Source organism: Podarcis filfolensis, assembly GCF_964270895.1.
Source record: "Podarcis filfolensis genome assembly, chromosome: 8".
NCBI lineage: Eukaryota > Metazoa > Chordata > Lepidosauria > Squamata > Lacertidae > Podarcis > Podarcis filfolensis.
The window spans coordinates 18,145,491-18,171,066 of record NC_139611.1 but is presented as its reverse complement, the minus strand read 5'-3'; the positions used below and the strand labels follow the sequence as shown (position 1 = coordinate 18,171,066).

Sequence of the window (25,576 nt, the reverse complement as noted above, 5' to 3'; positions counted from 1 at the left end):
ACACTGGGGCTTGTAATGCACTTTTGGGCTAGAGCCCAGTGTAGTGCAAATGTTAGAGTGTTGGACAAGGGCCTGGGAGGCCATTCTTCAAATCCCCACTCAAGCCGTGAAGTTCACTGGATGACCTTGGGCCAGTCACTGTCTCTCACCCTGCCTACTTCACAGGGTTGTTGTGAGGACGAAACAAGCACACCACCTTGAGCTGCTTGGAGGAAAAGGTGGCATAAACCACTGTTATATTTTTTTTCTTTAAAATATAAAATGGTATAGAAATTAAATAAATAATAATAATAATAATGTAAATGCGAGAAATAAATAATAAATAAAACAAATTTTGAGTCAGTGCTGGTCACTGGCTCTGTACTTTATGATTTTACAATTGTATGACGTTCTAACAATTTTATTGTTAGACTAACATGATTGTTACACGAACATGAATCTTTTTTATAAAGTAGAAAACAACAGCTGGCAGTTTAGAACTACAGTGGAACCTTGTGTTACTGACGGGATCCGTTCTGGAGGCCCGTTCGTAACACAGAACTGACGTAAGCTGAAGCGCCGCATCTGCGCACAGTGCATTTTAGCGCTTCTGCGCATGCGCGAGCGGTGAAATCCAGAAGTAACCCATTCCGGTACTTCCGGGTTGCTGCGGGATGCAAGACAAAAACACGCAACCTGAAGCAGACGCAACATGAGGTATGATTGTACTTTTGTTTATAAATACATAAATATCAAATGCTCAACTGCAATCCTATGCTCAGTTACCCAGCACTAGGACCCCGCCCTCCGCCCTCGCTGAACACAGTAAGACTTTATTCATTTGTGGTTTTCTTTTTAATAATTTAGGGTGGAGCCAATGCTTGTCCTGTTCAGAGTAGACCCATTGAAATTTATGGACATGTCTAACTTAGGTTCATTCATTTCAAGGGGCCTATGATGAGTAGGACTTAGTTGGAGAAAACCCTTGTCATTTGTCAAAAAAGACCTTCGGGGTGGATCACAGCTTCCTCTGGGTAAATGTGCATGGGAGTCGAGTGCAGTGGAACCTCAGTATACCTGAAGGAGCGTCTCCACCTCCATCGTTCTGCCCAGACACTGAGGTCCAGCGCCAAGGGGCTTCTGGTGATTCCCTCACTGTGAGAAGCCAAGTTACAGGGAACCAGGCAGAGGGCCTTCTCGGTAGTGGCACCCGCCCTGTGGAACACCCTCCCACCAGATGTGAAAGAGAAAAATAACTACCAAACTTTTAGAAGACATCTGAAGGCAGCCCTGTTTAGGGAAGCTTTTAATGTTTAATAGGTTATTGTATTTTAGTGTTTTGTTGGAAGCCGCCCAGAGTGGCTGGGGAAACCCAGCCAGATGGGCGGGGTATAAATATTAAATTATTATTATTATTATTATTATTATTATTATTATTATTATTCACCTCCACACCTGGGAACTGCTCTATTGCAGGCCTACTTTTACAGAGAAGTTGCGGTGGGGGTGGGATTGTGGAATTAAAACAGCTCCTGCAGACAACTTTTCCACAGGAGGGGCTCGAGAGACACATCAACTCCATGACTGAACTCTGGGATACAGAGAGGCATCAAAGCTCTGGCCGGAGCTAAGCAGTATTGTCATTTTTTCAGCAGGGGAGGGGAGGCGTGGAAGCCTTGATTTATCGTATTCCCTCCGTACTGAAGCTGGCCCATCAATCAGCCCCTTCAGGCTCAATGGGCCGGGGCCCTGCGGGTTCTCTGGCTCCCCAGCTCTCCCGGTGTAGGATCAAAGAGACGGAGGCACCGTTGCTGCGGCGACCCTTGTTGCCGCTTCCTGTTGTTCCAGATGTCTGCCGGTGTATCACCATACAGACCAGCATTGTCCCATATGGAGGCAAAGGGGACTCTTTCACGAACCACCTTGAAGACAGAGTGCTCTCTCTCCACCCCACCTGCTTTCGAAAACTGCTCTTCTGCCTTACAGTTCTGGCAGCTTCTCGCAAATGGACTCCCAGCTAGTTTGAAAGATTACCCACTTCCCAGTGGTTTAACAAAACCCGATTTCTCCTTGTTTTCTTTGGCTACAATCTACACCGTGCATTTATTTATTTTTATTTTTATAAGAAGTTGTATACCACCCTTCATCCGTAGATCTCAGGGTGGTTCACAGCATAAAAAATACAAGATAAAAACACAAAATACATAATAAAACAAGAACAAAACAAACCAATAACTCACCCCCACCCTCAAGCACATTCAAGAGGAGATAGGATGCTAGTCAACCAAAGGCCTGGTTGAAGAGGAACTTTTGTCATGCGCCTAGAGGTGTATAATGAAGGCGCCAAGCGCACCTCCCCGGGGAGAGCATTCTGGATTGGGGAGCCACTGCAGAAAAGGTCCGTTCGTGTGTTGAAAGGCCTGTTTAAAGGCTGTTTCCTCCTGTGCCACCAAAGAATAGTAGAGACTAGTTTACATCCCACAGAGCTACAATTCTCAGCAGTCTTAGCAAACTACAGCTCCCAGGATTCTTTTGGAGAAGATGTGGGCTTTAAATGCATGATGAGTGTGCAGCCCTAGGCTCCTAATCCCAAAAAACCAGTGCCATTCATTCATGCGTTCATTCAATACAGCACCATAATTGTTTGCGGGACTTTGCAGAGCACAGGAGGCCCAGTCCCTGCCTTGAGGAACTTGCAATTTGAAGCCTGACACAGGAGAAAGAGAGGAAAGGGAGGAAAATGGAGGCAGGGCATAAATAGGGAAATCATATGCAGTGAATTACTTTGTGCTTACTTAGGCAGGCAGTAGTCAAATTTAACATGAGGGACCTGGAGATGTATTGTCTACACGGACTGGCAGCAGGTATCTGGGGTTTCAGACAGGGGATATTCCTAGTCCTACCTGATTCAGGATCGAACCTGGGACCTTCTGCAAGCAGAGCAGGTGCTCTACCACTAAGCTATGGCCCTATCCCAAGAGAGATCATATAGGTGCTGTTACCCACCACAGCAAAATGGAAACACCCCTTCTTCTAGGTACAGGGTTTTGCCATTATTGTTCTATATCAGGCCTGGTCAACCCCAAAACTTCATTCCTGATGCTGCTTTTATTCCATCCCACACATGAACAGGGTTCTGAGTTCAAAATACACACAAACCCAGGTAACTGACCGGAGTACAGATTATGAATTTCTGACAGCAAGCCCTAGGAGCATAGAGAACTGCCTTATCCTGAATCAGACCACTGCTCCATATAGCTCAGTACTGTCTGCACTGACTGGCAGCATCTCTCCGAGGTTTCTTTCCCCAGCCTTACCTGGAGATGGTGGGGATTGAACCCAGGACATTTCTGCATGCAGAGCAGATGCTCTACCACAGATGCTTTATGGGCCTTCCTTTGGAAGTCCCTATATCTAGTAGAAAACAGAGGGAGATTTCTAGCAATACCATTGCAGGTCACTCCTGCCCACTCCGCAAACAGAACAGCGATTCTAAAGGTGAAGCAGACCTAAATCCTTCCCACCGAGGGTAGGACTGGGCTTGGGTGAGGCAGTGGGGAAGCCAGGTGGCTAATTGGCTGTCACACTCAGGGAGTGTGTGATGACCTGGAAAATGGCAGCATTTTGACCTATGACCTCTTGGGACGTGTAAACTATTTCCAGGTCAATAGAGGGGAGGAATGGTGCATGGGTTTTTTTGATTGGAAGGGTAAGAGGAGATGGTCATTTGAGACCAAACGTGCCTTGGTAGCTGTTAACGTGAAACTGGAAGGCCATTTGTTACTGTTGTTCCAATGGGTGTATTGTTTTGTTGTGTTTTCCTACGCTGCACTGGTTATTTTTTCAATAGGAAAGCAGAATGTGAACAACTAAACTAATACTACAATAAATGTATCAGCTATTACTGATGATCAGCATTAGCATCATTAGCCACTGGCTGCTGTAATTAGAGCTGAAATGAGAGCACTCACCCCCAATTCATCATTCAGTTGATAGGCAGAGAATCTGAGAAGCTGCCTTGATTCTTTTTGGAGAATTAGATAGGAGACAAATTGCTTACCACTGGAAAGGGCCACAGCTGAGTGGTAGGACACCTGCCCTGTATGCAGAAGGTCCCGGGTTCACTCCCTGGCATCTGCAGATAGGGCTAGGAGAGTCTCCAGGTGGACACCCTGGAAAGCTGCTGCCTGGGGCTGATGGGAGTTGTAGTCCAAAACATCTGGAGGGTGTCAGTTTGGTGAAGGCTGTTAGGAATTTATATACCAGTTTTGTATCAAGGCATGTCCCTACCTGACATTTCCAGAAATTTAGTTTTGTTGACATGCTGCAGATGTGCTGTGAGCCCTTCTTATGGAACTATCATTCTTCTTGGGGAAGGGAATGACACCAAAACCAGTGTAAACTGGTAGGTTGGTGTTCTGGGAGGGGGGTGGCATTGGGTGGTGCGTCCTGCAACATGTCTACCAATGCAATGACAGCTCCTTAATGGTGTGTTTATGCTGGACTGTCCAGACATCATTCCACTTTATTAGCTGTTCTGCAATGCTTACCCGACGTCACCACTTTATTGCCATGGGGGGCGGAACTCTCATGCTGAGATGAAAAAGAAACCCAAACATTTTGTGGTTTTGGGTTTTGAGGACATGGGTCTGAGATGTGGGTCAGGGACGTGGGTTCAAGCCTCATTGGGCAAAATATTCCTACAAAAGATGGACCCTCATGGTCCCTTCTAACTCTACAGTTCTAGGATTTCAGCAGGAATTCACAAGGCACGCACCGAATGGACACAGAGCAGTATGCCCGCCCCCAAGATTTCGCAGGCGCAAAACGGTATGGAAGGTGGGGGTCACGCTTAACCACCCCGATCGTTTCATGAGCACAAATCGTCAAGAAGGCCTGACGAAAGGGACATCTGGGGTGGGGGGCTCTGTGCAACAGGAACAATGTATTATTTGCTCATCCACTTTTTCTTGAAGCTTTGGTGTCCTCTCTCATTCCCAATCCCCTCCCCAACACACACACCACCGCGCTCCTCTCTCTTTCCCTCCCTTCTTCTTCAATGAATTTAAGTGTGAGAAAAAAATTTGTCCAGAAAGTAAGGGGGAATGCAACCCACCCTCTCTTTTCCTCGATGCCACCCCCCGATACGCTGTTCCAAGCATCGCGCTAATGAGCGTTATTCTTTGCAGATTGCCGGGGGTGTTGGAACCTTTGCCGCTGTGGCGCGGTTAACAATCGGAGCTGTCAGCCTGGCCGAGTCCACGGTTAAAATATCTGAGAGCTTTTGTCGAGGGGATGGGAACTTCAGACTTAACAAATGCGTTGTTATTTTTCTGGTGGGCGCTTTTTTTTTTGGCCCAGGGGGGAGGAGTGGGGAAGGAATGCACAAGCTGCCCCCACCCTCCCAGTTCATTCCTGGAACCACCTAAAGAAAGAGATTTCTGTGGCACTGCTGGGAAGCTCTGCTCCACAGATTTAGAGATTTGGAAACGACAACAGATTTGGAGATTTGGAAAGGGCAGTTGCAAGGTCTTTGGATCCATCCATGTCCACATATACAGGTTGAAGCAAATAGCTGGTTTCATTTGACCAGGCCTTTCACAATATTTTTATTACTTTTGGGTACCAATCTTCCTCTGATGAGCTCAGGGCAGCGATCCCAGTTTGATTTCCTCAACCATCTAGCAAACTAGGTTGAGAGACAGCAGCGGGACCAAGCAGTGCCGTTTACAGAATTCTGGGCCTGGGGCAGGCAAGAGGCTTTAAATGATTTCCCCCCAGTGGACCTGACACCACTGTCCACTGAGTCTTTTTGACTCAGCCCTGCTTCAGATAGGGAGAAAGCCTCTCTCGCAGTGATAGAATTCGGGGTGGGGGGGCATCCCATAACTCAGAATGTTGGAATATTTTTTCAGGACAGAGAAAAGAAAGTACGTAATCACACGCAGCACATAGTTAAGCTGTGGGATTTGCTCCCACCAGAACTAGCGATGGCCACCGACCCAGCTGGCTTTCAAAGACGACTTGACAAATCCATAGAGGATAAGGCTATTGACAGCTACTAGTCATGATGGCTCTGCTCTGCTTCTGTAGTCGGAGGGAGCATGCCTCTGAATGCAAGTTGCTGGGGGTCACAAGGGGAAAGCGGGGTGTCGCACTTAGATCCCGCTTGCTTCCCATAGTGGGCGTGTGGTTGGCCACAGTGAGAACAAGATGCTGGCCTTGGTGGGCTTTTGGCCAGACCCAGCAGGGCTCTCCTTAGGCTCTTAGGCTCTTAACTGTACAGAGGGCCAGCCGAACACAATCTGCTTCCTGAAACTAAGAGTGAGATGGCAATACCCACCTTACCTTGGTACAGAAGCTGGCTGGACTGCAGTTGAATCTCATTTCAACACTGGTGACAAAATAGCATCTTCCAGCACATCTGAGGCACCAGCCCAGATCAGAGCGCACAGAAGAGGCCTTGTGTCAACAGAGGATAATGACCTGAAGCTGTGTTGTACCAAGTCAAATAAATGGTCCATCTAGCTCAGTACTGTCTACACTGACTGGCAGCAGCTTTATAGGGTTTCAGACAGTGCTGTCTGCCAGTGCTACCTGGAGGTGCCAGGGATTGAACCTAGGATCTTCTGAATACAAGGCAGACATTCTACTTTGAGCAAAGGGTAGGAGGCAGGAATCTGTCAATTTCATTTTCCTTCTAGTTTTTCTGCTCATCAGTTCTCAACATTTTCAGATCCGTTTGTGTGTGTGTGTGTGTGTGTGTGTGTGTGTGTGTGTGTTTTTAAAGTCATCAAGAAAATTCGTGGGCATTTAAGTGCAAATTTCTCCTAATATACACATGTTTGTATGCAATTTTGCTTATATACACATTTTTGCAAAGTGATTTTCCCTAACATGCATTTTTATATGTTGATTTCACTAATATACACATCTTTAAGCTTACTCTGCCCCAGAATATGCATTTTCATGCTTATTACATGGCTGGAGAACTGCTCTGCAAAATCTGGAGAAGTGCAACTGTCAAAGGAGGCTGTTGGAAGTTTGGGTGTTACTCAGCTTGCAAAAGAGGGATTTGCATGGGGTTAAGACAGATAGTATGAGGTGCCTGCAGATTCCCAAACAATTCCTGTACCTTTTACCTTTCAGTTTACTTCTCTATAGTCCAACATAGCTCAGTTGGTAAAGTATGAGACTCAGGGATGTGAGTTTGAGCCCCACATTGGGTAAAATATTCCTGCATTGCAGGGCGTCCCTTCCAACTTTACAATTCTATGATTCTATCTCTTTGTTCTTTAAAAATGATACGTCTTATCATCCTGTTTACAACTTCCTCTTCCTCACACTTTTCTCTTGGACCTCAAAATGAGAGGTCATCTTTAACTATCCTCTGAGACAACTAAGGAGCAAGCATGGCTCCCATGTTCTTCTCCAAACTAGCTAGACTAGAACAAGAAACTCTTCTATTCATGTTATGTTTTCCCTACAATAAGCAACTTTATTATTTCCTTGCCTACAAGCATCTCAGTACATGTGATTGCAACAAGTAAAATCTCTCTAACCAAGATTCACTAGCCAAACGCTGCACCTTTTGAAAGGGCTTCAACAGGTATTTGGACCCTGTTATCCCAATAGATGGCTGTGTTTTGGTTCATGCATTATTTCAGAAAGTACAAATTAAATGTATCTGAATAAAATTGGTCTCCCAGTCCCTTTCAGGCAGCAAAGTGTCTTAGGTCAGCCAGGGAGAAGAGTTGTTTCTGGCTGTGATCATTTGATCTGCAAGATGGCTGTGTGCCCTGCTTTGCAAAGCACAATCCTCTGTTTGAAGGGGGTTCAAGTCAAGTCCTCCCTCCTGCCCAAATGAGTCCTAAGAAGAGAGAGCAGCGGGGTCTCAAAGCTGCCCATCAATAGCTCCTGGACAGCAGGCTGAGCAAGCACACAGATCATCCCTGCATTAGCCCATTAGGAGAAGCACACAACCAGGAACTCAGTGCAAGCACACCCTCTCCCCTCCTGCAGTTTCCACAATTGGTGATCAGAAGTATAGTGCCTCCGACCTTGGAGGCATCTGTTCTTATTTTAAGTTATAGTCATTGGGTTGTGCCCGGTGCTGATCCTGCTCAGAGCACACCCACATAAATTAATGGACATGAGTATTTTAGGTCTGTTAATTAGAACTGGTCTACTCCGATTCGGATTTCGTTGGATGCAAGCAAACCATGGTTTCCAAAAATTGTATCAGTCCATATAACTTAATACAGTGGTACTTCGGCTTACAGACGCTTCAGGTTACAGACTCCGCTAACCCAGAAATAGTACCTTGGGTTAAGAACTTTGCTTCAGGATGAGAACAGAAATCGTGTGGCGGCGGCACAGCGGCAGGCCCCATTAGCTAAAGTGGTACCTCAGGTTAAGAACAGTTTCAGGTTAAGAACGGACCTCCAGAACGAATTAAGTTCTTAACCCGAGGTACCACTGTACATGCAAAAGTTACGCAGGTCTGCGCCCTCTTTTTTTGGGCGACAGGTTTCCTCTTTTTTTCGACGATACTTAAGAGACCACCCTATTGGTCTGATGAAAGAGGCATTACAAGCACACACCGGGAGCTTAGGAAGCTCTTAGCAGTTTACCTGCGAAAAGTCCTTGTGACAATCAATGAGGGATGTGTGTACGGATTTTTTTTTCCGGGGGGGGGGGGAGAGCACCTGATTTCATTTCCCCTGCTATCTCTGACTCACTGCTTTCCTCCCAAAACATAGTCTCCATCCGGCCCTAGCCGGGTTTAACGCCGCTGCTCCCCCTGCCCCCTCAACATTGTCTTCCACGGCCTTTTACCCTCAACTCCGCCACTCCTCTTCCCTGCTCAGTTTTGTTACTCCAGAAATAAGGGAATCAGTTTTCCACCATCCTTACATTGAAGGATTAAAAGCCCTCATGACTGAAGCATTAAGTGTTGGAGACAGTGGCTTTTCTATTCTTTCATGCTACCCCTTCTCTCTCTCTTTTTTGGCCTATCTCGGCTAAGACGAAGGCCTCTGTTCACCCTTCAGAAAAGCCCCCTCCTCATTCACGGGGTCTTGAATGAAGTGGCTCTCAATTAAAAGTTTCCCATTGACGCCGCCTGAATGAGACCTTGCTGGGGAATTCATCCCGCTGAATGGGCCCTGGCCTTCACGAAATCTGAAGGGGCCAATAGATTTCCCACAATATTTGTACATCGTCCATTGTGCCCATTTTTCCCTCCAGTGAACCAGAAACAGTTAACACATCCGCTCCCGGAGGGCTGGGCGCGGATGCTTGTTAAGAGGCCCCGGCCCGGTCCCATGAGCCTGTCAGGAGAACCCCCACCCTGCTGGCCCACGTCCCCATACAGAAGGGACTTACAGCCAGTTCTTAGCAGGGGTGGATGATAATAACCACCTGCTTACATTCATTCTGTGCGGAGGCCAAGATTAAGCGCAAACGCCACTGGGTAAGTGGAGGGGCCAGAGGGGAGGTGGGAGGCCGGAGCTATTCTCAGCCACAAGCCTGCATCTTTTGCCCCTGGAAGTGTTGGTGGAAGTTTTCCCCAGAACCACATTTATGTTTCCCAAGCTGAACTGGGTTAACCATGATCCCAAATCCTCCACGGAGAGGACCCAAGTCAAAAGGGGTTTCTCTAGTGCATACAACACCTGCTACGCAGCTTCTTAAAAGTTGTTGGTGTGTGCCTTCTATCAGCTTTGGCTGGTGGCCCAATTGTGCCCCTGTCTGTACAGCTATTCCCCTAACTTCTGTTGTCTACATTCTGATAACCTCTAAATTAGATTACTGCAGTGTGTTATAGGTGGGGTTGCCTTTGAAGATGGTTTGGAAACTTCAGCTGATGCACGATTCAGTGGCCAGGTTGCTCACTGGGACAAGACAGTCTGATCACATAACACCAATCCTGGCCTGACTGCCCTGACTGCTAATCAGCCTCTGGATCCAATTCCAAATGCTGGTTTTGAGGTATATAAAGCATTATGCAGCTGAGGACCCCAGTACCCCAAGGACCGCCTCTACCCATATGAAGCAACCTGGAACCTGTGATTTGAGACCCTTCTCCATGTGCCCTCTCCACAGGAGGTCTGGAGGGTGGAAATGAGGAAACACCTTCTCTGTGGTGGCTCCCCACTTGCATCCCTGCCAACATTTTTTCTGATGAAAATAGGGACATCCTGTTGAAAAGCAGGACAGTCTGGGATCAGATCAGAAACCAGGGCAGCTTAATTCTGGGACTATCCCTGGAAAATCTAATTGTAGCTCCTAGGCAAAAAGTTTCCTTTTTTTATCCACCCTTAGTTTGAAGAATTTTAAAGTATTTGTGGTTTCTTTTGATGCAGTAGGATTTGCAAGACCTGCCTTTTATTTATATAAATAGGGGGTTTGGTGTTGTTGCTTTTTAAAAAAAGGTTTTATTGAAATCGGTTTAAGTAATTCCACTGTGCTTGTAAGTCACTTTGAGACATTTTTATAAGTAAAGTGACAACAACAACAACAACATTGTGTGTGCCCATATTGCAGTGGTAGGTTCAACCCCATCTATCTCCATTTAGGTGATGGCAAAAGACATTGTCCTGAAACCCTAGGGAGCTGCTGCCATTCAGAGAAGACAGTACTGAGCTAGATGGATCAAACAATCTGCCCTGGTATTAGGCATCTTCACATGTGTGATTGCGTCCACACTATAGCTTTAAAGCACATTTGAGACACATTGTTTTCCTCAATGTGCCCAGAATTCTTTGGATGGAAAGAAAGTGCCTCAGATGCGCATCAAATGTTTAGTGTGTAGACAGCTATTGCCTCAAAGCAGGGCTTGCAGCAGCCTTAATCCCTGGCCTCACCTATGCTCTGTATCTACTGCATGATTGGCAGATTGAGTTTTGTGCTTCGAGGGTGCCCTCTAGGCTGCACTGCCAGCATGGTCAGCTGACCTCAGTGGCCAATCCCTGCTGACCAGGCCCTATAAAGCCACAGGCTAACATATCCATCATTAATTTTGAGAGTGCCCATGTGCTTGGGATGGCCTTCTCCCCTGCCTGTTCCTGTTTACACAGGAAATAAAAGCAGACCAAACAGCGTGAAAACCTCCCTTGCAAGATCATCCTTGAGGCTTTTATGATTGAGCCAGGCATTTTTTCCTGCCAGTGCAATTGCCCACGTGGGTGTACCAAGTGTCAATCAAGACACCCTGAAGGGTGAGCCATCACTGACTTGGCCAAGAAGTAAGATTCAATTGCTAGACCAGTCAGGTTCTGTACAAAGAGCAAGGAGGAGATGAGACTTTGTCCTTTGCCTCAGGCTGCAAAATGACTTGGGCCGGCTCTGGGTTTCTGACTCCCGCTTCTTCATCGATAGCAGAGTTATGTTCTGGTCTGATGCAGGAACCCACACGGCACATGACAAGGCTAGCTGAAGGTTGCTGGACCATGGGGAGCTCTGAGTGAGCAGCGTGCTCCAAGAAAAGTTGGGAGCAGACTGAGGCCTCTTGCGTCTGTCTCCAAACAACCTTCTCCAGCTCCATTCCCTTGACAGAACTTCAGAGCCTTAAAAAGCCAGCTGTGTGGCCTGAAGATGGGCACACCTCCTCAGTTCAATAGCCTCCTTCCTGGTGTGCTCCTGGAACTTCTGCACTGGTGATGTTTGGTGAGAGGCATCCTGTTCCTCAGGCTCAGGGGAAGGTGACTGAGAGGGTCCAGGCTCTGGCCATATAGGCCCTGGCGGTTTGGGAGGTTCTGCCAGGAGTTCTTGTCCAAACACCTCAGGCTCACTGGCCTCCCTGTCTTCTGTAGTCAGCTCTGAGCCCTGGCCCAGATCTGGTTCCCCTGCAATCTCTGACTCTTGTGTCCAGATCACTGCTGGTACAGGGGTCATGACAAGCAGCAGCAGAATGACTGGACAAAGTAGCTCCTGACATCATGAAATCTGCCCATCCCCTCAGCTTATCTAGTGCGTCTGAGCTGAACAACAGTCTTCTCTCACTACACTAGAACTCAAGGACACCCAGTGAAGATGAATGAAGATGAAATGAAGCTGGAAGATTCAGGACAGACAAAAGGAGGCACTTACTCACACAGCATACTAGTTAAACTATGGAATTCACTGCCACAAGATGTACAGTGGTACCTCGAGTTACAAACACTTTAGGTTACTAACGCTTCAGGTTACAAACTCCGCTAATCTGGAAGAGTTACCTCGAGTAGAGAACTTTGCCCCAGGATGAGAACGGAAACCGTGTGCCGGTGGCGCAGCAGCAGCAAGAGGCCCCATTAGCGAAAGCACACCTCTAGTTAAGAACAGTTTCAGGTTAAGAACAGACCTGCGGAACAAATTAAGTTCATAACTAAAGGTACCACTGTAATGGAAGATAAAGCTGGCAGTGGCTGCTGAACACAATGCTGTATTCTCCCTCCACTGGCAGAGGCAATCTGCCTCTTAATACTAGGTTGCTGGAAATCACAAGGTAATGTCCTGGTTTTGACATTCCCAGAAGCATCAGATTGTGAGAACAGGAAGCTGGAGTAGATGGGATTTTGGCCTTATCCATCAGGGTTCTTCTTAATGTTTTTAGGTAACCTGGAGGCTGTGGGGTAGGCTAGTAGCCAGGAATGAACCTGGGAGGCAGGTTTGTGGAGCAATCCAGAAATCAGGAACATGTTAGAGCTCAATACGACTAACAAAATGAATTTCAATAGGGACAAATGTAAGTTTCTAGGCAGGAATAGCCAGCCACACAATTATAAGATGGGGGACATCTGGCTTGACAGCAGTACATGTGAAAAAGATCTAGATGTCTTAGTAGAGCACAAGCTTAACATGGGTCAAGAGTGTGATGCAGCAGCAAAAAGAGTGAATGCTATTTTAAGCTGCATCAACAGAAGTATAGTGTCCCAAATAAGGGAAGTAATAGTACCTCTCTGTTCTGACTTGGTCAGATCACACTGTGTCCAGTTCTGGGCACAAAAATTTAGGAAGGATATTGATAAATTAGAATGTGTGCAGAGAAGGGCGACCAAGATGATCAAGGGTCTGGAAACCAAGCCTTATTAGGAATGGTTGAGAGAGCTGGATATGTTTAGCCAAGCGAAGACCTAGAGGAGATACGATAGCCATCTTCAAATATTGAGAGGGTTGTCACATGGAAGTTGGAGTAGTGCCTTCTCACCAGCCCTGCTCCATGCTGTCAACATGGGTTTTGCCTGGCTAAAATGACCAATGTTGTTGTTTATTCGTTTAGTCGTGTTCGACTTTTCGTGACCCCATGGACCAGAGCATGCCAGGCACACCTGTCTTCCACTGCCTCCCGCAGTTTGGTCAAACTGATGCTGGTAGCTTCAAGAACACTGTCCAACCATCTCATCCTCTGTTGTTCCCTTCTCCTTGTGCCTTCCATCTTTCCCAACATCAGGGTCTTTTCCAGGGAGTCTTCTCTTCTCATGAGGTGGCCAAAGTATTGGAGCCTCAGCTTCACGATCTGTCCTTCCAGTGAGCACTCAGGGCTGATTTCCTTCAGAATGGATCGGTTTGATCTTCTTGCAGTCCATGGGACTCTCAAGAGTCTCCTCCAGCACCATAATTCAAAAGCATCAATTCTTCGGCGATCAGCCTTCTTTATGGTCCAGCTCTCACTTCCATACATCACTACTGGGAAAACCATGGCTTTAACTATACGGACCTTTGTCGGCAAGGTGATGTCCCTGCTTTTTAAGATGCTGTCTAGACAAATAGATAATGTCTATTGCTTACCTAGATGGAGGAAGGAGAGGAGTATATATTTGAGTGTGTGTGTTGCATGGCTGGAATATAGCCTACTGTAACGAAGGTGAGAACTGCATCCATTGCTCCACCCACTTCTGCCTCCAGCCCCTCCCAGAAGATCGTGCAAGACGGAATGTGGCCCTCAGGGTGGAAAAGGTTATCCACTCCAGCTCTGAAAGATGAAAGAAAGTTTTGTTCTGGTTTTGAACCGGGTTAGCAGAACTCATAGTTGCCAATTCTTCCCTGGCAAAAGAAAAGAAAAAAGTCTGCTGAATTTCTGTTTGCCCACACCGCTTGCTTCCACTTCTGGTGTTCCCTTCCATGGCACTGTTTGGCCTCTTTCGTATTCTGTTGAGTTATGCCCAGCTAAGCCTTCCATAAACACCTCCGAGGTTCATCTTCTTCTGAGGGACAAAAGCGAAAAGCATGTCCTGGCCAAAGAGAGGTTGTTTTCGCAAACCTCCGAGGTCAGGGCTGACATTTGTCGTTCCAAAATTGGACAGAAGGGTGGGGACCCCCATCACTCACGGAGCTGAGTTTCGCTGGAGCACCCCATCTGAGCCTTTTGTTTCTCCTTTTGGGAAGACACAATAGGTCAGGTCCTGACCCCTGTTGTCGCTGCAAACTCTACCTCTTTTCTTCCCTTTTGAACGTGGACAACGGGAAAGTCTGTCAAAAGGTGGAGCGCATGACCCCCCCAACCCATGGACAATAAGGTAGGTCACTGACCTCAACACGGTACACACAGTTGGCTCTTTGTTTCTAGGTCATGCCAAAGTCCTCTGTGGGTGGGTGCTTCTGGATGGGAAAAAAAGGCAGAGGGGACACTCTCTTTAGAAAGGTTTGGCTTTCTGCTTTAGTCCCCTCTTGATAAAGACAAGGCATGGTTTACAAGGCAAGAGGCCTGTCGCCAGCATGCTGGCAAGACCTATTTGGAAGGCTGTGCAACATCTGGAAACCACATTGGGGAGATATAAATGGGGGTGGGGGAGGAGAGAGAGGGGTTTGGGGTTAGGGATGGAGAACGCCGTCCGTTTCAATTTCTCGTTTTACCAGTCTTAAGTTCAGTTCTCTACATATACACACCCGTTTGCGATTTCTAAAATAGGTCTTTGTGAAAATTCATCACCATACACACATTTTTGCAGGCAGTTTCCCCTAATACAATGCATTTTATATGTTCTTTTTTTACGCACACTTTCCTTTAATATACACATTTCTGGGCCCATTATTTGGTTGGAAAACAGCAGCACAAATGCAGAAGAGAGAATTTCTCATAAAAACTGCATTTCCACTTGCACATTGTCTCAGGAAGTGTGAATTAGGTAGGTTCGTATTAAAATCCTAACTGAAACAAATTTCTCCTCCCTCCTGAGCCCAGGTACATCTGTTCAAACTGTGGAAGAATCCCACAGCAATATCATTCCTAGGATACTTCCAATCTCTGGCTATTTTCACAAAAGATTCAATCACATACCAGTAAATTCAGGTTACCCAGTAATCACTGATTGGGAGGTCTTGCACAACAATCACACAAACTCCCAAATATTGAACTTTCTTATGCAAGGCAAGTGATAGAGAAACACACTGGAAAGTATGAAAGAGACCCTGCAGTAGCAGTAGCTTCTTCTTCTTCTTCTTCTTCTTAAGTGCGTTCATAGTATTTTGTGTTTATGATGCTATCAAGGTGTGTGTCCAGGGCGGCTGTCTACCAGCTCCACCTGGTACACAGACTAAGACCCTACCTGCCCGCAGACTGTCTCGCCAGAGTGGTGCATGCTCTAGTTATCTCCCGCTTGGACTACTGCAAGGCGTTCTACGTGGGGCTACCTTTGAAGGTGACCTGGAAACTGCAATTAATCCAGAATGCGGCAGCTAGACTGGTGACTGGGAGTGGCCGCCGGGACCACATAACACCGGTCGTGAGAGATCTGCATTGGCTCCCAGTACGTTTCCAAGCACAATTCAAAATGTTGGTGCTGACCTTTAAAGCCCTAAATGGCCTTGGTCCTGTATACCGGAAGGAGCGTCTCCACCCCCATCGTTCAGCCCGGACACTGAGATCCAGCGCCGAGGGCCTTCTGGCGGTTCCCTCATTGCGAGAAGTGAAGTTACAGGGAACCAGACAGAGGGCCTTCTCGGTAGTGGTGCCCACACTGTGGAACACCCTCCCTTCAGATGTGAAGGAAATAAGCAGCTATCCTATCTTTAAAAGACATCAGAAGGCAGCCCTGTTTAGGGAAGTTTTTAATATTTAATGCTGTACTGTTTTTAACATTTGATTGGGAGCCACCCAGAGTGGATGGGGAAACTCAACTAGATGGGCGGGGTATAAATAATAAATTATTATTATTATTATTATTACTATTATTATTATTATTATTAAGGTGGTCTCACATGTGATCCTGCTTCCAGTATGGTTTGTGCCTGCAAAGGTTTTGGGGCAGTCACGGTGCTACATTTCCAATCAGTAACTTCCAGCTGAATCCCCATATATATATATATTTTTAACCCATGAAGGTTCTGGTCCTTGTCCCGCTTTTGTTGCTCTGTAGCCCCTTCAGACAGGAATAGTGCGGTGGCGTTGGGCAAGCATCTAAAGCAAGTTATTCCACTGCTAATGCACTGTTATTGTGTCAATAACATGTCAAATCAAGAAGAGTATGTCATCATAGGCAGAGGCCCATCTAGTCCAGCATCCTGTTCTCAAAGTGTCCATACTGAATGCTCCAGAAATGCCATGAACAGGGCTTGAGGTCAATGGCAACTCTCCCCACTTGTGATTTCCAGCAACTGGTACAGAGGCATTCTGTCTCCAACACCAGCAGCCCCACTAGAGGGGGATAATTAGAAGCAATTCCTTTAATAACAATAAAAAAAGAGGAGGAGGAGAAAATGCCCCGTATTTCTCTACATTCCTAGCTCTGCCCCTTTACTGCTGGGCTCTTCTCCAAAGTCCACCCCACGTATCAGATTTTTCACTTTCTGGAGTTGGCAACCCAGTGACAGCATCCAGCCTCACCTAATTACATCACTGTAGAGGCCACACCTAGAGATTCTGGCAAGCTCCCCAATTGCTGCATCTTCAGATTCAGTGGGTATGAGACCTCATAGAGAGACAATTCCAGCTCAGGGTTGTTGCCTTCAGAGAAAGATTTTATTTTTTTTTGTAGTGGGGGGAGGCATTTTTTCTACCTGCAGAGGACACATCTCAGGCCTCATGCTGCGACTGCACCGATGCAGCCTCCTGAGGTTCTTTGAGATGCCCTATCGCACTATCTAGAACAGAGTTTCCCAACCTTGGGTCTCCAGCTGTTTTTGGACTACAGTTCCCATCATCCCTGACCACTGGTCCTGCTAGCTAGGGATGATGGGAGTTGTAGTCCAAAAACAGCTGGAGACCCAAGGTTGGGAAACCCTGGTCTAGAATAATGGTTGATGCTGCCGCTTGGCCACACTGCCTTGGCAAAAGAGCCCTGGGCTGGGCTGGTGTCAACATCTGGCAACCTTGAGCAGGTGATGGGGCCTCAGAAATTTGGCAGGGCCAACAGTGGGACAGGAACATAGGAAGCTGCCTAGTACTGTGTCGGGCAACTGATCCATCTAGCTCAGCATGGGCTATGCTGACTAAGAGAAGCCCCCCAGTGTTTCAGGCAGAGGACATTCCCGGTCACACCTGGAGATGCTGGAGACCAAACCTGGGACCTTCTGCATGTGCTCTTATCACTGAGCCTTCAAAGGCATAGGAAACTGCCTTATACAGAGTCAGAATAATGATAATCTAGCTCAGTGTTGTCTACACTGACCGGCAGCGGCTCTCCAGGATTTCAGGCAGGGGTCTATCCCAGCCCTACATGGAGGGATTGAACCGGGGACTATCTGCCTCAAGAACAGGTTGTAGGACTCTGTTCTAGGGGCGGGAGAGGATCCTGGCTCAAAATATACCCCCCCCACACACACATCACAACTGCTTTGAGCTGCTTTGCCTCAAAGCCTCACTTGGTGCCCTTAGATCTCCTCATCAAATTCGAAACCAGGGGAGGGAATTCCTTATGAGAATTGCAACTCAGAGTGACCCCCCTCCCTCCTAAATCTCAGCCTCGCCCTGGGCAGCCCTATAAGTCACTCCGGCAGCTGCAAAGAAACCCAACCTTGCTACGTTCCACTGTCATAAAAACACAATAGCATTTGGCTGTCCGAGAAGGGCAAACCCTAACCCTCCCTGGCTCCCCTGAGGTTATAAAAAGGGGGTGGGTTGTTGTTGTGGTTTTTTAAAAAAAGCCTCCAGTCCTCATTGTGTTCCCCACACTGCAGTTTCCAGGGAAACAGGCCCAGTCCAGGCATGCTTCCTGCTGCGGTCCTTGGCAAGATACAGTATTGAAGGCGGCTGCTTCTCTTCTGTTTCCAGCTGCCTCCCATGTGCTCCCAACAGGGCTGGAGAGGTGGAGGTGGAACTGACACCATCTGGAATCTCCCCCACCCCACTGCAAAGGGCTTCCAGAATATATGACCTGATACATTCAGTAGCTGATGAAGAGAGGCAGGAGGAGAGGATATAGGGATACCCACTGCACACACATGACATTGTAGCATCCTCAGTTGCTGCTGCAGCAAGAAGTTGTACAGTCACATCTTCATACCATATGCTTAAAGAACATGGCTCCCTCTGCTGCAAGAATTATGAGAACTGTAGTTTACCTCTCACGAAACAGCACCTTTAACAAACGAAGAACATAATAGTCTCCTAAATCTTATGTTCATACGCAAGCAGAGAGTTTCCTTTTGCACTCAGGTCCTCCTTAGGAGTTTCCTAGGAGGCATCTGGTTGACCACAGTCAGAACTGTAAAGAATGCTGGCTCTTTTTACAATCTTATGCAAGACAGCTTGTACCTGTGTATGTGTGAACAAGCCTATACTGTCACTGAATCTGTGTAGGAGCCACAGTTTAGTGGCCTGGATTCAAGGCTTGCCCCAGCCAGGGGGAAAGTTGTGGGGAAGGGACAGGTTTTATTTAGATTATTCCAGTGTGGCTCATGTTTGTCTTCCCTCTCTCCCACTCCCTGTTTTCCTCCCATTGGTTCTGAACTCCAGGGCTGGTGCAGTTTTCTTATTGTGTCAGGGGCATGGCAGAGAAATGAAGGGGCTTTGGGTCATGTGTACTAGGATTGGGCGACATATCAATATATAATCCAAAACTGGATTGAAGTCCATTTTGTGATAATGGTTTCCTAATTTTTGACCTAGCAATATGTCACGAATCATGAAATGTGTTAGGGCTAGGCGATATATAGTCCAAAACCAGTTTCAAGTCCTTATCATGATATTGATTTCCTTATTTTTGAACTGGCAATATATTGCAAATTCATGATGTGTGTGCTATGCAAAAATTTAAATATGGAGGGAAACATGAAGCCAGCCAATGCCTCTCCATAGCTCCATCCTGATTTCAGACATTGTGATATATCAATATATTGTGATGTTTAGCTGGTGATATATCGAGAAGTTGAAAACCAGATATCGCCCAGCCCTACTGCGTGCTTTGGGCATTCAATTTCATCTCAAAATGAACAGTCATATACTTATGAACTCCATGCAAGTAGAAAACTAGCACAGCAGGGAAATGTTTTTTTCCTTGGGTGCTGATTTTCTACTGACAGTGGGTTTTTTTCACATTCAAAAAATGGTCATCTGACACCTGCAGCCTGAAGCACTATATATAGGATTCTACCAAGCTCTCAGGACCACCACACAGCCTTTTAAAGACCCAGCTCCTTTTGTGCAAATTAACTTACTTGCCTTTGTTTTTTGGGTGGCTGGGGCTGTTCCCAAGTCACCCAGCTGGGCACTTTAAAAGCTGAGGAGTCATTTAGCAGAGGAGGCATCAGCTAAGCAGCTTTGTCCGGCTTTCCGACGGGTGCCGCCTGCCCGCTTTTCCTCCTCCGAAAACACCCTTCCAGCAGCCCTTGGACCAGATGCTCTCTTTGTCATTTCTTTCTCACCCTTTGTTGCTTTGCAGAAGATTTATGGCCTCTGGACTGTGTTTTTTATTTTATTTTTTTGCAACAGCACGTGCTAATTTGGCCCCAACGGGTCAACCTGATCTGCCTCCCCCAATTGCACCCGAGACATGTTATTGCTTCAAATCTTTCTAGCCTCCAGATGACCAGGTCACAACAGCTTAAAAGCACTTGCAGTTTAATGAACTCAATATTTATTCAAGTTTCTCTGGAGGTGACCTGAGAACACTGAGGGTTCTGTACAGGGGGCCAACGGCAGTATTTGCAAGCTCTATCCCTTTTGCAGTCGTTTTAACCGGTTGTCGTAGCAAACAGAATCAAGGCTGGCCAGAAGTGTTGTGCTGTTGGTGAGGAATCCCAAGTTTAGACCTCTCTGCCCTCCCACTTCACCTCTGACCAAGCTGGTTGGGACTGATGGTAGTAGTAGCAGCAGCTCAATAAAATCTGGAAGTCTCTGTTAAGCATGGCTGATATAGAACCCAGGAAGACACCTTTACCAGGCAGGCTAATTTGCCTATTAGTGGCTATCTAAGGAACTATCTTTCCCAGGGAATGTTGGAAACCACCTTATACCGCATCAGACTCTTAGCCTCTCTAACTCAGTATTGTCTGCACTGACCACCAGCAGCACTCCAGGTTAAGAACGTTAAGAAGAGCCCTGCTGAATCAGTCCAAAGGCCCACCTTGTCCAGCATCCCATTCTTGCAGTGGCCAACCAGATGCCTATGGGAAGCCTGCAAACACGACCCGAGTGCAACAGCAACTCTCCCCACTTGCAGTTCTCAAAAATTGGCATGTTATTTTCTGGAACATATACATTTTATGGAAATTTTGTCCCAGTGTATACGTTTTTGTACACATCGCTTGGCTGGAGATCTGCATTCCAAAATCCAAAGAAGTGTGACTTTTGAAATCATTTTTATTTGATTTTACAAATGTAAATTTATTACAATACCAAATAGATAAAGGTAAAGGGACCCCTGACCATTGGGTCCAGTCGTGGACAACTTTGGGGTTGTGGTGCTCATTTCGCTTTATTGGCCGAGGGAGCCGGCGTACAGCTCCCTCCAGGTCATGTGGCCAACATGACTAAGCCGCTTCTGGCAAACCAGAGCAGCACACGGAAACGCCGTTTACCTTCCTGCCGGAGTGGTACCTATTTATCTACTTGCACTTTGACGTGCTTTCAAACTGCTAGGTTGGCAGGAGCAGGGACCGAGCAACGGGAGCTCACCCCGTTACGGGGATTTGAACCACCGACCTTCTGATCGGCAAGTCCTAGGCTCTGTGGTTTAACCCACAGCACCACCCGTGTCCCACAATACCAAAGAGATATCCATAAAAAGAGATTTCTCTGAATCTCGAGACTCTCCCCCCATCCCCTCCATGGGTCCTATTGCCAACATTTCCAACTGCATATTATTTCATAGTCTATATTTTGTATCTACCCGTATTGTCCATAGTATTTGTTACATTACAAGTGAGGTTAAAATCCTGCTAATGTTTTCATCTGCTTACAGTGGTCTCCCAACTAAATTATAAATTTTTCCCATTCTTTCTTAAACTTTCTTAAAGTTTTTGTCTCAGAACCTAAGAAGACAAAGAAGTGTGACTTTTGAAGGATGGATGTTTCAAGTTCTCCTCTTGTTTAGCTTTTTTAGATTTGCATTGAAAGGCAAATTGAATCAACTTTCCCACCCCTACCTACAAGAGGAAGCAAGCCATTCTGAATGCTTTGTAGAAGGCAACCTCTCTGGGACACTCTGGTTGTGGGATCCCCACCATCAACACCACTGCCCCCACAAAATACGCACACACTCCTGGGCATCCATTGTTGGGGGAGATTCAGGACTGATAAAAGGAAGCACTTCTTCTCATGCAGCGCATAGTTAAACTATGGAACTCACTCCCACAAGAGACAGGGATGAACATTGGCTTGGATGGCTCCCAAAGAGGATTAGAAAGTTTATGGAAGTATATTAAAAAACCAGAAGCATTTTTACTGGGCATTGTAGGGGAGGACATTAACAGACACAATTGTAAATTGTTTTTATATGCAATAACGGCAGCAGGAATATTACTGGCACAGAAATGGAAACAAGAAGAATTACCAATGAAAGAAGAGTGGCAAATGAAATTAATGGACTATGCAGAATTAGACAAATTAACAGGAAGGATTCAAAACCTGTGGGCCCAGAGATTCTTAGAAGACTGGAGTAAATATTTGAAAAGCAATTGTAATAAACAGATTATGCTAGTAGGACTGCAGAAAGTTCTGTAAGGAGGATTATGTGAAATATTGCAAAGGAGATTATGAAGAGAATTATTAATGATAATTAAAAGTAATGCAGAAATTAAGAAATGCAGAATAAGTGATAAAGAACGGAAAATCTTCAGAGGTTGTTGATGGAAGTCTAAAATATTGTATAAGATAAGAATTTATGTTAAATGATTGTTGGAAATGATATGTTTAAAAACCACTAAAAATGTATTTAAAAAAAGAAAGTTTATGGAAGTAAATGCTACTGATGGCTACTAGCCACGAAGACTATGCTTTGCCTCCACAGTTGGGAGGCAGCAATACTTCTGGATGTGTTGCTGAAAACAGGTAAGAAAAGGTTGTGCTCAGGTCCTGCTTGCAGGTTAGTCACTGCGAGAACAGGATATAGGGCTAGATGGGTCAATGGCTTGATCCACCAAGGCTGTTCTTATGTTCATATGTTAAACTTATTGCGAGTCCCGTGGCAAAAAAGAGGTAAAGAATATGACTCACTGGCCCGGTGGGAGTTTGGATGTCAACAGATAGAAAGCTGGGAAGTGAGGGGGGGTAGGAGAGGTTCAGACTGGCAGCGAGATCAATGAAAAGGCTTTTGGACATGCCCCATTGATGCCATACCATCCTGTCCCCATCTGTCACCCTCTCTCCTCCCTCAACCCATGAATGGGCACTAGGGGGTGGTGTCTGCATCACAAAAGAAGAGGTTCCAATTATGTTGTCATTTTCCCTCCCCACTTGCAAGATCCATCAAGTGGGGACAGGGACCGTTCCGTGCCATGCCCAGCTTTTCTCAGGGTACCGCGGGACATGTAAGCTGCCTACTTAAAGCAGCAGGACCAGTCCAATTACGGGAAAGACAAAAGGGGAGGAGGAGCCTTGGAAGCCCTGTGTTAATTGAAGTGGGGTTTCGTGCTAATGAGGATTGAGTACAAGGAAACTTGTGGGGGTGGGGGGGGATGTTAGGGAGCCATTGAGGGCTTGTTCCCCCCCTCCCCGCCCAAGGATCCCTCAGCACTTCCCATTCCCCGCAGCCTCTGGCTCAGATTTTGACAAAGCCCCTTCCAAGCAAGAGGCCGAACGGTTGGTTGGCGTGCCAAGTGAAATTCCGGAGAAGAAAGCTGACCACTGTGCTAACACAAGGGCTTCTATTTAGAACACAGGATGCTCGCTGCCTTATACTGAGTCAGACCGTTGGTCCGTCTAGCTCAGTAACACCTACACTGGCCGGCAGCAGCTCTCCAGGATATCAGAAGGGGGTCTCCCTCCCACCCCTACCTGGAGATGCTGGGCTGGGGATTGAACCTGGGGTCTTTTGCATGAGCACTGAGCTATGGCCCTTCCCTAAAGCACCGGGTGGGAAGCCAGTTGGCAATCCTACATGTAGGTTACAGCAGGGGTAATGTGCTTAAAACACTTTCCGTGCAGCAAAGTTCTGTGTGCCTGGTGCTATGCTATCTTTCGCCAGTAGGGGGAACAGTTGTATCAGGTTGGCTGAGAGTATGAGATAATTTTAAGGGAAATTATCGTGGAAAGCAGAGTGTGGCGGCGGGGTGGGGGGAAGGGAAAAGGGAGAAAGATCATGTGTTTTTAATTCTATGTGAACATTTAAAACTGATCAAAGCTAGGATGGAAGCTGAGGTTTAGCTTCATTTAATTTCTGTCCATGCTTTTCCTTGCTGCGCAAAGCATCTTACAATCAGGAAAGTTATTCATGGTCATGTAGACAATCATACTCACTCAGCCTTCGGTGCTGGTTCATGCAAAACAGCACCTTCACATGAGGGGTGTCCATCCACAAGCCCACCTGAGCATGCCTAAGGGGAGGCAGAATGCATTAGATCATTGCACTGTAAAGATTTTCTATTTATCTATTTATTTAGGCTTTGCTTTTTATTTTATTATTTTTTAAAAAACTATTAAATCTCAAAGATATGCAGTAGTTACAAGAAGTTATTAAATACACACATGCAATACCTTTTGATATGCATATATTAATACTTCCCCACCTAGAAAAGCTATTATACTCATCAACAGTTATGTTATATTTATTCCACATAAATTCAGTTAAGGGATTCCACTTATCTTTAAACTTTTCTCTCTCTCTAGCCTACCATCGTTCACTCTAATCCAATCTGGAAGTTTATACTTCATTTCTACTTTACCATTTTCTCCCTTAACCCTTTTTAAATTGATTTGGGTTTTTCCAATGTCAAAATTCCAGCTTTGCCAAAGTGGTCATTTGCTACTGTGCCCACCAGGGGGCAGGATGGCATAAACAAGGATAGATTGTTACCCGCATCCTGTGACCGGCTGGTTCGATTGAATAATTCTATTCTATCCCATTTTACAACTCAGAAAATTGCCAACATGTGAAATTCCACCCAACCATTACTCTCTCTTCTTTGTTTTGATACTGCTTCCTCAGCCAGATATTGGCTGTGTACACACCATACATTTAAAGCACATCCCCCCTCCTCCAAGAATTCTGGGAACTTTAACTAACAGGGAAGATTAGATATCTATGAGACCAAAAGTTCATCGAGGACTGGGGAAAATTTGTAGATTATCTGGAATGTATATGTGATGAAAGAATAACGCTAGTGGCATTTCAAGAAGCTCTGTGAAAGTTCGAGGAGTATTGTAAAAAAGAAAATAAGATTGGAAGGGTATATTAAAAGGCAATATTAAATTTAGGAAATGCGAAATTAAAGAAAAATTAAACATGGATGATTGGCAGAGAAGCTGAAGGAAGTACAAAAGAGAAAATTTGTGAAAAACTTTGATATGGTATTACATGTATGTTTGTATTGAAAATTAATAAAAATTATTACAAAAAAAGAATTCTGGGAACTTTAGTATGTTAAGGGTGCTGGGAACTGTAGCTCTATGAGGCTCAAACTACAGTTCCCAGGATTCATTGTGGGGGGGGGGGGTCATGTGCTCTAAATGTATGGTCTGTACACAACCTTCTTTGCTGAGCCACTTCTAATAGCCTGCAGCTGCTGTTGTTCAAGTTAGGTCTGGTGTGACCTTTCTCCACCCCATCTCTTTGATTTTTTCTCCTGCTCCCACATTCCCTCAACCCTCTGCTCAGGTTTCCCTCTGGGCTTCTATCACTTCCCATGTCAATGCCTATAGGGCAGGGGTGAGGAAACTTTGGCCCTCTAGATGTTGCCAAAACGCAACTCCCATCAGCACTAACAAGCCTTGCCAATATTAAAACTATGGTACACTTTCTCTCCAGCCACCATGCCTCTGCTCTGACTACCTATTTCTTAGGCTCTCAGTCTTCTGGAATCCTCTTTCTATGCAGACTTTCAACCTTCCTTTCCCCCAAGCAGCCCCACTGTCCAGTTCTGTAGGCACCTGAGTGTCAAGTCCTGCGCCCAAGTCCACCTAAGAGAACCTCCATGGAGCCCTTCAAAAACAACCACACACACAATAGCTGTTTTTGCAGAGAGCTGGTATCAGCTGATGTAGGCTGACCAGGCCTGATGTGCGGTAAGCTACACCTGCCTG

The 25,576-nt window shown here is 46.1% G+C and overlaps 1 long non-coding RNA gene across 1 annotated transcript in view; it reads right to left on the bottom strand.

The window, feature by feature from the left end:
• Positions 1-25,576, bottom strand: part of LOC310769601 — a 126,452-nt gene that overhangs the window by 17,661 nt on the left and 83,215 nt on the right. The window contains exons 3-4 of the long non-coding RNA XR_014551723.1: positions 23,795-23,871; positions 14,491-14,559 (exon numbers count right to left, since the gene is read on the bottom strand). This is a non-coding gene — a long non-coding RNA (uncharacterized lncRNA). The remainder of the gene's footprint in view (positions 1-14,490; positions 14,560-23,794; positions 23,872-25,576) is intronic.